Source organism: Myxocyprinus asiaticus, chromosome 20 (genome assembly GCF_019703515.2).
Source record: "Myxocyprinus asiaticus isolate MX2 ecotype Aquarium Trade chromosome 20, UBuf_Myxa_2, whole genome shotgun sequence".
NCBI classification, from domain to species: domain Eukaryota; kingdom Metazoa; phylum Chordata; class Actinopteri; order Cypriniformes; family Catostomidae; genus Myxocyprinus; species Myxocyprinus asiaticus.
Window position 1 is genome coordinate 15,203,258 of NC_059363.1, and position 13,334 is coordinate 15,216,591.

General features: G+C 35.6%; 1 pseudogene; it reads right to left on the reverse strand.

The window, feature by feature from the left end:
• Positions 1–1,968: 1,968 nt before the first annotated feature.
• On the reverse strand, positions 1,969–12,851 carry LOC127411148 (solute carrier family 22 member 7-like; annotated as a pseudogene).
• Positions 12,852–13,334: the final 483 nt, after the last annotated feature.

The window sequence follows — 13,334 nt, forward strand, 5'->3', positions numbered from 1 at the left end:
TTTGTGTTTCTGCGACAGCCATAGGGTGTGCACCCCCTAACAAGTCATTGTAAGTCTGAAACACAGGGTGCTGACTTTGACTTTCGTGCAACCAGGGCCGTTTCTGAGCATATGGGGGCCCTGAGCGAAATCCTACTTGGAGAGCCCCCCACCCCCGGGATTCTGGCCCACCCAAGAATGACCATAATACAGTCTTCAAGTAATTGGAAAATATTAACTTAAAATTGGAATATAATAACTACACAAAACATAGAAATATTACAATAAATTGACAATAAATAGCTATAAAAATTAACAATAAATGACCATGAAAAACAATAAATGACTATTTACAACGGAAATAGCACCTTCAACACACAACTGAAAAGAACAGCTTGTGTGCATTATTGCTCAACAGAATATCTCCCTTCCCTCTCGGGCCACAAGGGGGCCCCCTATAACTGTCTAATTGAGTCTTACATGCAGTTTTTAGTAAAATAAAATAAAAAAAGACCTTGCTTTGCAGGGCCCCCTTGTGGCTCAGGGGCCCTAAGCAGCCGTTTGTACTGCTTATAGCTAGAAACGGCCCTGCATGTGACAATAAATGAGGAAATATGGACATTATATTGAATTTGTTGAGCAAAACAACAAAAATGTACTTGAAGTGTTTTAAAAGGTAACTAAAAATTGAAGTAATTAGTAATGTGATTAATGTTTATGAAGTAATCTGATTACAATCTTATAGAAGTAAATGGTCATTTGTAGTGGATTTCTTTTTTTCTTTTAAAGGATTTCCCAGCACTGGTTCTTAATTGGAAATCGGTTTATTAATAAAGCAAATACTTTTTTTTTTTTTTTTTCAAAAGGGTTAGGGAAAGTTTATAGTTATTAGAATTATCTTTATATATATATATATATATATATATATATATATATATATAAAAAGTTTATTGTATTTAGACAGCAAAGGAAATGCCTTTCTGGGTGTGTGCGTACATCATATTGTCAAAAGTGGTGAATAATTTGATAATGCTTGTACAACAGCATGCCTGTCCATGCGTGCAATCCATGTGGGTAATGTAGCATCACAACACTTTATGTTGTCAGAAATTGGCTGTACACTAAAACTCATTGCCCAATACATGGGACCTGCTGAGTCTGCTGTCTGCATGCTGCCTGCATTTTGAGTGATGGAACAACATATTTACGTATTTATACTGACATATTTATTTATATTTAAACATATTTATACTTAGACAAAGCTTGAACAGTTTATAGGTCATAAATGTTAGCCATAGACCTGCAAAACATGCCAATTGCATGATTGAATTAGAATCAGAATATCACAGTAGAATGATTAGTAAAACTGACAAACATTGGGTTGTTTAATTGATTGTATGCTAATGATTTGTTTCTGTTTCCAGTGAATTATTAACGTCAGCACTGATCTGGGTTTAGAAATCTTTTAAGACATGAGCTATCCAACATTTCCTTGTGGACAAATCAGTGGTTCACACTACTTCTTCATCAAAAGGATTTAATAAAAGTTAAGATCTTCAGTTTTACACATTTTGTCAAAATAGGGGGACATATAGCAATTAATAAAAATTGGCATTTTTGATGAATTAGGCCTAAAGAATTAAATTCAGTTTATCAATGTCCTTCTCCTTAGGGCCGTATTACATAGCTACTGCATTCTACAATTCGTATCACACTGAGAGGCACTTGGGCAACATTCCAGATTACTGGTTAGTGAACATCAAACTAAAGTGCCTTGAAAGCATTGCATAACATCTTTTCCAAAGTAATCCCAAATTAAGTGATTTAATTGAACTGTACAGAGAGAGTAGTGACCAGTGCAAAATGTGGTTTTAATTATATGGGCAATTTCCTAGACTAATTAATCCAAGATCACCATAGAATAACTCAGAAAACCTCATAACAGCAAAAAATCTGACAAAAGTCCCTTTTTTATTTTAGGTAAAATCATGTTTCTATATTTAGACATTTTGACAAACCCAGTTTGGGTTAGAAACAGGTTAAAATATTTTTATTTGATTATTTTCTTGACAGTAAATTATCTTGCTGCACTATTGATCAGAATAAGGATAAGACCATGAAAAAAAGTTCCAATAGGACCCTCTCAAAAGCCTTTTCCTGGAGTCTCAACACACTCCTAATGATGGCTATAGCAGTTTAGGTCAGCCACACACTAGAAACGAAAAGAAAATCTTCCCCCATAACAGTAGACCTTTGAAAACTGTCTGCATGTGGTTTTGTGGGCCTGAACAATTCTGATTAAGACATCAACAACACAGTGAGCAAAACATGTAACAGCTCTCCTTGTCGTTGAAATTTCTTCTTTCAGCTACTTAAATTAAACCCCATGGATTAAGACATGCAGCTCTACTGTAATTACTCATCCTGCAAAATTAAATTACCTAATACTCAAACGTTTAATGTTGTAAATCCATCTGGTTCCACATAATATAACAGTATTTATCTGGCCCATATCATACCATTTCCACCTTTTGCTCTGTTTTTAGATCTTGTGGTGGTGAGCCGTCAGTGTCCTTCCTGTAATTTAAAAATGACAAAATGATAATTCTTGGAGAGCCAAATGATTAAGTTTAAGGGTCCAAGTAAGACTAAGGTAGGCCTGTCATGGAGAATCAGTGGTTTGGTCCCAGATTAAACTGGATCTGGAAACTCACCATTAAACTCTTCATTTAGGAGAACCTAAGCTGCATAGTTACCTGATTCCCTCAGTATACTCTATAGTCTCAGGTAGACACCTGCCTCGTGTCTCGGGTAGCTGATAAGTCACAAGAGCATCACAGAGTGCAACAGAAGACAGGATGACTTGAGAGAGATGGCTCCATATATCATCCAATAGCAGGATCAGTGGAGCCACAGACACACCCAGACGTGCCAGGAAAGTGTTGTAGCCTGTGCCATTTTGCCTACAGGCTCCACAACAGATATGAGTAGCCATGGTAAGTACTGCACATGTGCCAAATCAGATTAGTCAACGAACAGTGATAATTGCATCAGACAAGAATGTGATCAAATATATGCATATTTGGCCCCATTTAATTAGATTCGATGGGGTTAACAAAGTGAATAGGAGCATGAAGTTAGTTTACCTGAGAACAGTGGGATAAAGCTCAGAGCTATACAAAATTATTGTGCAAAAACATGTGGCTGAAAAGCCCTTTCCCAGCACTGCTATCACAGTACGAACCACCAACATATCTGAATGGCAAATAGAATGGACTGTTGATTATCTTGTCATAGACCAGAACATTTTAGACAATTTGACAAAGGGAAAACTGCCACATTGTTTAATTACTCTACAGTTCATGTCAAATGATTGATACGTCTCTAACCTCTGGGTATGAATATGTTAATTGTGAGGGTGATTCCAACCAATAGCAGGGATATAGCCTGAGTTTTATGTCTTCCAAACGTATCCAGCAGATAATAGATAACTATTTTAGCTGGAACTTCAATGGCCCCATACACAAATTGAGTGAGGTACATATCGAGTCCAAAGCCGATGTTAAAGCCAATTCCATAGGCAACAGTGGCAACAGAAAACCTGGCAGTGAAAAACCCAGCAGCAACATATTCAGATATAAAATAATATTTTTCTCTCTTTATGTAGATGTTAACAACTTCATCTGAACACCTTCTAATGAACCTTTACTGATGGCTCTGTGGATGGTTAGATTAGACAGTTCACTACACACCAGGTGATTCCTGTGTGCAGAGCCAGTCTCCTCATCTTAGGAGTTCTGGCCAGATCCAGATAAGAATACTTACTGTTTCCTCTGTCTGTGACTATTATTTTAGCTAAATCCTAGAGAAAGAGAGAAATATAGATTTTCAGCCTTTGTGAAGCATTTTAACAACACCAAACCATGCTGAAAAGACCAGCATGCTTGTTTGGTGCTGTTCTAGGTGAACCAGCATACCATGTTGTTGTTGTAAAACAAAAACAGATAAATAAGTAGATACTGTATTTAATAAGGAGGATTATCTCACCTCAGGTTTGATCCTTGAAGTAGCTTCCTTTCTGCGGTTGATAACTGCACATTTATGAAGATAATAATGAAATTCATCCACCTTCCCACAGAGCCACAGAGCCGACTCTGGAATCCACCTATAGGAAAATAAAAATCACAAATCAGGTAAATTATTTTATATTTGTTTGTGCATAGAATGTGCTGTATTCATTGTCTGATCTGCAACTGACATTGTTATTAAGGCATTTTACATTTACATGTATTTACCAGACAATTTGTCTGGTAAATACATGTAAATGTAAAATGCCTTTATAACAAAATGTGGATATTCTGTGTTTTTGTGACACTGGGATTGGTTTATTTATAGTTACCACCAAGTTATAATGGCAATAACAATATTAGGCAATGAGACAGCAACTGTCAGCCATCTCCAGTCTCGAATGTAGTATGAAATCAATGAGAAGCACATGGTGAAAAATGTCCAGGACATGCTGTCAATCACCCCTACCAGCTTCCTGTGCTCGATGCCCACCCACTCCACATCTGATAGAAATGCCCAAACTCATCACTTTGGCTTTGATTGAGGTACTTCTTTGTTCAGAAATCTTTGTTTATGTTGTTTTAGACCGAGAGTAACTAGAGAAAAACTTCTAGACTAGACTCTGAATGAGATAGACAATGAAAGATACAACCCCAATTACAAAAAATGTTGGGACAGTATGGAAAATGCTACTAAAAATAAAAATAGTTATTTGTAAATTCTTTTCACCCTGTGCTTTATTGAAAGCACTAGAACAACACATTTTTTTACCTTGTGAATTTAATTGTTTATGAAAATATACACATTTCAAATCAGACGACTGCAACATGCTCCAAAAAAGTTGGGACAGTCGAGAGTTTTTGCCACATATTCTCAATTGGAGACAGGTCAGGACTGCAGGCAGGCCAATCCAGCACCCACAATCTCTGCTTACACAGCCACGCACTTGTAATCCAGTTTAGCATTGTCCTGTTGAAAAATGCAAGGACATCCTTGGAAAAGACAGCATCTGGATGGCAGTTTATGTTTCTCCAGAATTTGTACATATCTTTCTGCATTAATGGTGCCTTCAAAGCTGTGCATGTTACCCATTCCATGGGCACCAACACACCCCCATACCATGACAGACACTGGCATTTTAACCTGACACTTTTAACAGCTTGGATGGTCCTTTGCCTCTTTGGCCCCAAGAACATGACAGCTGTGCTAGGGTGCTAGATTGGCCTGCCTGCAGTTCTGACCTGTCTCCAATTGAGAATGTGTAGTGCATTATGAAGCACAAAATATGGCAGCAAAGGCCCTGTACAGCTGCGCAGCTGAAGACCTGCAAAATGGATGAATGAGGGACAAATTCCAATGGTAAACTTAACAAACGTGTGTTTTCAGTGCCCAAATGCTAAATAAGTGTTATTAGAAGAAATGGTGATGTTATACAGTGACAAACACTTGACTGTCCCAACTTTTATGGAATGATTTGAATCTCATTTTTGGAGCGATCTGATTTGAAATGTGAATATTTTCAAAAAACAATTAAATTCACAAGGTACAGCATCAAATAATGTGTTGTTGTAGTGCTTTCAATATATTACAAAGTGATCAGAAGTTACAAATCACTCCTTTTTTATTTTTATGGCCAATGTATGGTGGCATGAGGGTGAGTAAATTATGAGAACATTTTCATTTTTGGGTGAACATCCTTTAAACATTAAATAATTAATAGTGTAATACAAAAAAAGAGACATATTATTATTATTATTATTATTATTATTATTATTATTAAATCATCATTCACCGAGTTTGCGCAACATCCTCAATAGTTTCTGGAAGCCACACATTGTGGGTCTCAGGCAGGAGCAGCACAAGGAGCCCTGCGGTGAGGGTTACAGTGCAAAACAACACATGGCAGAGGGAGCCAGACCTCATCCAGGAGGCTCACAAGAGGTGCCAAAGACACACCAACACGGGCAGCAAATTAGCTATAGCCTAATCCATAATGGTAAAAGACGCTGGCTACCAATCCTGGAGTTCGCTAGCTCGCTAATTCGAATCCCAGGGCATGCTGAGTGACTCCAGCCAGGTCTCCTAAGCAACCAAATTGGCCCGGTTGCTAGGGAGTGTAGAGTCACATGGGGTAACCTCCTCGTGGTCGCTATAATGTGGTTCGTTCTCAATTGAGCGTGGATGCCGCGGTGGATGGCGTGAAGCCCGGATTGAGGTGAGTCACTACATGACCACAAGGACTTAAAAGCACATTGGGAATTGGGCATTCCAAAAAAAAAAAAAAAAAAAAATGAAAATATTTGCCACCTAATGGATAAAAAACAACTGACTGTAGCATGGTTGTGTACAGCTCAGTTGTATATAGGAAAACACATGTGAGAGAACTGTTCAAGGCAGCCACAAATCTAGAGACAGGCACAGAGACACCTTTAACTACAAAATATTAATGTTTTTAAATGTACTGAAAACCAGACACGTGACTGTGACATCATAATAAATGAATGTTTTGATACTACCAAACATTTTCCATTTTAAAGTGACTCAATGCTAGCCACATGATTGTGACATTATAATTAATGATTGTCCTGTAACTATAAAACATTAATATTTTACATTGACTTAAAAGCCAGACACATGAATGTGACATTATAATGTATGATTGACCTGTAATTACAAAACTGACTGAAATGCCAGATACATGACTGTGACATCATAATTTATGACTGTTCTGCAACTACAAAACATTCATACTTTTAAAATGACTCAAATGCTAGACAAATCATTGTGACATAATGAATGATTGTTCTGAAGCTAAAAGACATTTTTAGCATTAACTGACAGAAAATGTGAAAGTTAGACAGCAATATTATTTATCTTTTTATATGGTTCCAAACATGCAAAAGGTGTTCTTTTTGCTTTACCTCTGGGAATGAGGATGGTGATGCCAATGCATGCCCCTGTTGCAATCAGTGTGGCCACCTGGCTGTATCTGCGGCCCAGTTTATCTAGGCACAGATAGGCCATCAGTTTTTCTAGCATCTCTATGGCACCATAAATAAACTGTCATGTACAGATTCAGCCCAAAGCCAGATATGTTCAAACTGATGCCATAGTAAGTGAATACTACTCCATACCTGAAAAAATCATAACCCTAAAATCAGAATTTTTTGTTAAGTGGGTTAAATCTGTGTAGGGTTTTTTAAGCAACCAATATCTGTTGAGTTGACCAATATAAAATGGTTTAATAATGACAAAACATACCAGGTGATTCCTGTGAGCAGAGCCAGTTTCCTCATTTTGGGAGATCTTACCAGATCCAGATACGAGTACTTCCTGTCTCCTTTGTTCTCAGCAATTATTACATTGGCAAGGGTCTGAAAAAATCTTACTTTTGAGGGACAATCTTACTTTTCTACAATATGACTTTACCTAACCCTAACCTGAAAATTTGATCACTTACTCAGTGATCTCTTCTAGACCCCTTACTTGCTAGCACATATTTTCATTTCTTATTTATTTCTCCCTGTCACTCATATTAACCCCAGAACACATATTTGCACAGCATGTGGTCCTATCATTTGACACTCCAGGAATTCCTGAATTAAGGTGTTGTTGATCATGTGAACAAGTCTGTTTGACATTTAGTTTGCTATCTTTTTCATTTAAAGGGAACTGAATAATCATTACCACAATTTTCCACATGGGTTTCCTTTAGAATTCATTTCTTGCACTGCTTGCACAAACTTATACTCTATTTTCAAAATATAAAATATATACCAACTCAAAACACCACAAAAATCATCAATCATAATTTGTTCCCATTATTTTAATTTTTTTCATTGCATGTCAGATTTTCAGAGGTACATTTACATATGCATTTTAGATCTAAAATTTTACCTGTGGTTTGATAGCTTTGAGGCTGTTTTCTCTGTTATTGGTTGAGGCACATTTGCTCAGATAAAGGTGGGTCTCTTCCAATCTTCCATTGGCTATGAGCCATCGTGCTGACTCTGGTATCCACCTACAAGAAAACATTGAATTTCACTCAGGAAAACTGGACATCTGAACCACATTCACATTTCATTGTAACACTGTATTTTCCCTCCATGTGATAACAGCCATTACTAGGGGAGCTGTTACCATGACAATCAAAGACCTCCAGTCTTTGACGAGGTAAGCAATGTCAGGCAATATCATTGTGCTGATAGACCAATCGAGACTGATCATTACCCCGGCCAGTGTCCTGTGCGCAAAATCAGCCCATTCTACACCTAATGGGACAGAACCAAGTCCTTAATGTGCCAATGGTAATTGCAATTGTGAGTAAATTAAATGTAACTGTAAAAGGTTCACCACTAGTCAAAAGTTTGGATACACCTACTCATTCTTTGTTATTACTATTTTCTGCATTTCAGAATTATAATAAAGTTGTCAAAACTATGAAAAAGTACAAATTAAAGTATGTGAATTAAGTAGTATGTATGCTGGGCATTTATTGGCTGTCTGTCCTTCTTTTGTAAAGAAATTCAGATATAGACAATTAATACGTGTCTACTAATTTCTCGCATTTAAGCATAAGCTTTTAGATTATTATTTTATTTTATTTTATTTTTTTTTCAGAACAGGGCATACTTAAATACAGTCCATTGTGTCCAAACATTTGACCTTGTAGTGTAGTGTCTAAACTGCAGGTATCCACCACAGGTGCCCACCAGGCTCATGCCCACCCATGTCAGAGAGCACTCACACAGTACAATGAAGATAATGCTGATTCCGTAATGCCCATTCCAGTGAAGAATCTCATTATAGCAAACAATATGAAGGACTGAGAGTGTGCACTGGCTACAGCAAAGACAATGGCTGACAGGTAAGACACCACGAGCATGCGTTTCCTGCCGTACCTAAAATAAATGGAGATGAATACAAACCATGGAGATACCACAATACAGAGGTGATAAACATATACGTATACTAGTAAATAAATAAATAAAAAACATTTTGTGAAGAATGCCTGATCAAGGCTCAGATCTAAGCCTTTATGGGTCAAAATACTCATCCTGGAATACTTGCTGCTGGTTTATAGGAATGCCAAACCTTACTGATCTCACCTGTCACTCAGCTAGCCAAAAATAACCACTTCAACCATCACACCGATAAAGAAGATGGTGGCTGTGGCTTTATTCAGATCTCTCCTGTCACACACCAAATCAAACTGAAAGGAAAGACTAGTGAGAGTGATCATCAATTATGTACATATGAATAGCAAATAAAGGAGAATTACTAACATATTATTTAACACTAGCCTGGCCAAGTCAAACTGACAGAACATGTTTAGTATTTTTCACATAAAGTGGGGCTCAAAAGAGTCCACATTAAAAATCTGGGATTCAAAATCTAATTTAAACCTGGAAATAAACAGTCCCGATTGCCAGAAATTTACCGTAAAAAAATACGGTTATCATGTTTCAGGCTTTACGGGATGTCATTTTGATGCCTGTATATTTTACGATTCACTGCCGTTTATATTATTAAATGATATAAACCTGATCTACTAACCTTCTGGAACTATAAAAGTCAGCTTTTCATTTTAAAATGTATTGTTAACCACTGTAGTAAGTATTGATTTAAAGTTCATCAAAAGTAGCCCTTCCAGGAGCAATGACCAATACACATGTAGAGACAGTGCACAGTGTAACACACCCAAACACAAAACACCATCAGGGTAACACGTGATACTACCATAATGCAATAAACATTAACTAAACTACATAAAATATAACAGAACACCCCAATGTACATAACTGATATTAAAAATAAGAAGAAACATAAATATTCCCATAAAATATAAGAACTAGATTGAGATTTCTAGTTTCTACCTGTAAGCTATCAAACACTAAACTACCAGAACAGCCACTAGCTACCTCCACTCTGCACTCCACCACTTTTCAGTGTATTTATTCTGCATATTGTATATTCATAACGCATAGTGTATTTATTATTGTGTATTTATTACTGTGTACTCTTCCTCAGTCTGCTAACTTACTGTACAGCTCCTGCTGTTATCTGTATCTTTAGCAGTTTTTTGTAACACTCAGTACTTGCTTTTGCACTACATTAATGTTTGCACTGCAATGACAATTAATCCACACTCTTACATATGGTCATTGTTTAATATTGGGATCACACCCCTACTCCTGACCAGTGTTGTGTAAGTTACTCTAAAAAAGTCATTAATTACTAACTTCTAATTACATCTTCTACAGTATAATTAGATTACTGTACTAATTACTCTGTCTGAAAAGTAATTGCATTACTTATTACTAATTACTTTCTAAAATGTTTATCAACCTCGACCAGATGAAAAATATAAGGATAGACATGAAATTGTTCTTTTAATTCTTTCAAATAAATCATATAAAATCAAATAAATTATGCATGAACTGGCCAAAGAATTTAAGGGGGCTGCATTAAATTAGAAAACATACATTTTAACATTAGATGTTAAATTTCAATTTTAAATTCGCTATTGTTTTATATAGAATTGTTCTATAGTCTATACAGTATTTAACACAGTTACATCAGAAGTAACTGTAATTAAAATACTGAAAAGTTAGAGTAATCCCTTACTTTACGTTTTCAATGAAAAAGTAATATAATTACAGTAATTAATTACTTTGTAATGCACTACACCCAACATGCTCCTGACCTAGTACTGTCTCATTACGAATACCTCTCTGCATCTGCTTTCCCTATATTTACTTCTATGTCTGTGCTGTTTACCTGTATGTTAAATTGTCCTGCATTGCCTTTGTTTCTGTGACCTAAGCCTTGTCCCAAGCATTTCAATGCCCAGTGTACCCTGTGTAAACACATAGTTAATGATAAATAAAATAACTTGACTTGAAAATATAATGAAATGTGATGGGTCACAGCAGGGACTGCTGGGGATGCCTGATTATTGTTTTTGTTTTGTTTTTTGTTTTTTATCATAATTTTAACAAAAAAGTTTATTCTCTTGTTAAACATAATTTTTACCATTAATTTTATGGTAAAGTCATGCTTTTTACAAATTTTTATTTAACAATATTTTACCGTAAAATTGCATGTATTGTCTTTTTAAATATTATCATTTTTTTCCTGTATACTGTATGTTAAAGGAATATTCCAGGTTTAATCAAAGTTAAGCTCAATCGACAGCATTTGTGGCAAAATAATGATTATCTCAAAACTTAATTTTGTCTTGCCCCTCATTGTCTTTAAAAAAAGCAAAAATCTGGGCTCTAGTGAGGCACTTACAATGGAAGTGAATGGGGGCCAATTTTTTATGTTAAAATACTCACTATTTCAAAAGTATATCCACAATATGTGAACAATATGTGTGTTAAAATTATTTTAGTGAGATAAAATCGCTCACTAACATTTTCTGTGTAAAGTTATAGGCAATTTTACAACTTCGTTGCCATGACGATGTAATGTCAACAAAACTACTGTAGAAATGATGATTTAAACAACTTTATAGCTCAAATAATACATGAATGTTACAGAATAATTAACGTAAGTGCTAAAATTATAAGTTACACATTTCTGCTTTTAAACCCTCCCAAAATTGGCCACATTCCATTCCATTGTAACTGCCTCACTGTAACCTCGATTTTTACTTTTTTGTGTGTGTGTGTGGTAATCAACATTTTACCACAAATGCTGTCAATTGAGCTGAACTTGTATCGAGCCTGGAATATTCCTTTAAGGTAATCGAGTAAAGTTTTCTCTTTTTTTTTAAACTGTGACATTTTTACATTATTTTACTGTTGAAATTACAGACAATTTTTACAGTGTAGGTTTTTCTTTTTTTTTTTTTTTTTTTTACAATTTTAAACAATTAACATTTCAACAAAAACAAGAGAAACATATTCAAGTAGACTCTTCAGCTCCTCTGTATGCTTTTTTAACATGTATTAAGGACTGCAGATATCTAATTTAACAAGCTTAATTTTAGTCAATTAAAATTATTTTATTTTACAGTATTAAAATATGTTGGCCTAGTTGTGGAAAAGTATTTGAGTGGAATGCATATACAGTATGGTAAATCATGATGAAAATCAAGTGCTATATCAACACTACAAAATTAAATTTTGATTCAAATTCAATGGGAGGATTATGCAGATAGTATAAAAAATTGCTAAGACATACACATTCCCCACATTTGAGCTCAGATTCATTTTATGTAACTTAGTAAATTTTAATAAAATAAAAAAAAAGTTATAACATTTTTGAATGATTAACATTGATTTAATGAATAAAGAGAAGGTAATAGAGCCAGACAGAGTGAGTTTAAAAATACAGAGAAGAGCAATTTAATGGGTATTAAATTATTATTATTATTATTTTTTATTTTTTATTTTTTTTACTTTGAATTTAATTACCTCTGTTGCCAAAGCTGATCTGAATGTGCTGTTGTCATACTCCCATTCATTCTGGCACTCCACTACAGAAAGCTCTGAAGTGTTTGTGTTGTTTGCCAGCAGATGAAACTGAGGGTAGGAGAACATGTGACAGGAAGCAGGGGTCCTGTCTTCCTGTTCTGGAATACTGATAGTCAGTCTCTCTGCCTTACTCAGATTCCCAAGGATTCCATCAGCATCCAGAGAGCTGATGTCACAGTGGTGAGATGTTATGGCAGCAATAAAGTTGTTTAACAGGAAGTGAAATGACAGCGTGACTCACGGAATCACCAAAAGCACAATGAGAGTGATCTGGTATTTTCCGAATCCCCCGACCTCAGCCAACAGGTTCTCAAACTTCATCTTCACAGATTTCAGGACAAATTTCGACCTTAAGCCTGCTGATGAGCATCGAAACAAGCAATGAGGGAGATATGGACTTGACTTAGTCTAACTATAGGTCTACTTACACATTCATTGCTCTGATGTAGAACATTAACATCACATATACTGACACACTCAAAATGGGCATCTTTCTCTGTCTCTCTCTCTTTCTCTAATACACACCACACACATACTGTATACTGTAGTACACTAACTAACAAAAACATTACAGAAAACACTTTATAGAATTCTACACTCAGTATTTCCAGATTGTACATTAGCGTTTACCTTGAGTAAATAATCATCTAACACAAGGAGTCTTTAAACCATTGTGGAAAGGCCTTACCTCAAATTAACCATTTGATTGGAGCTCTTTCTACTAAATAAATGAATAACAGGAGTAAACAGGAGAATACATAGTCTGATGGGGGACAAAGGTAGATCTATAAAATATGTGTTAAA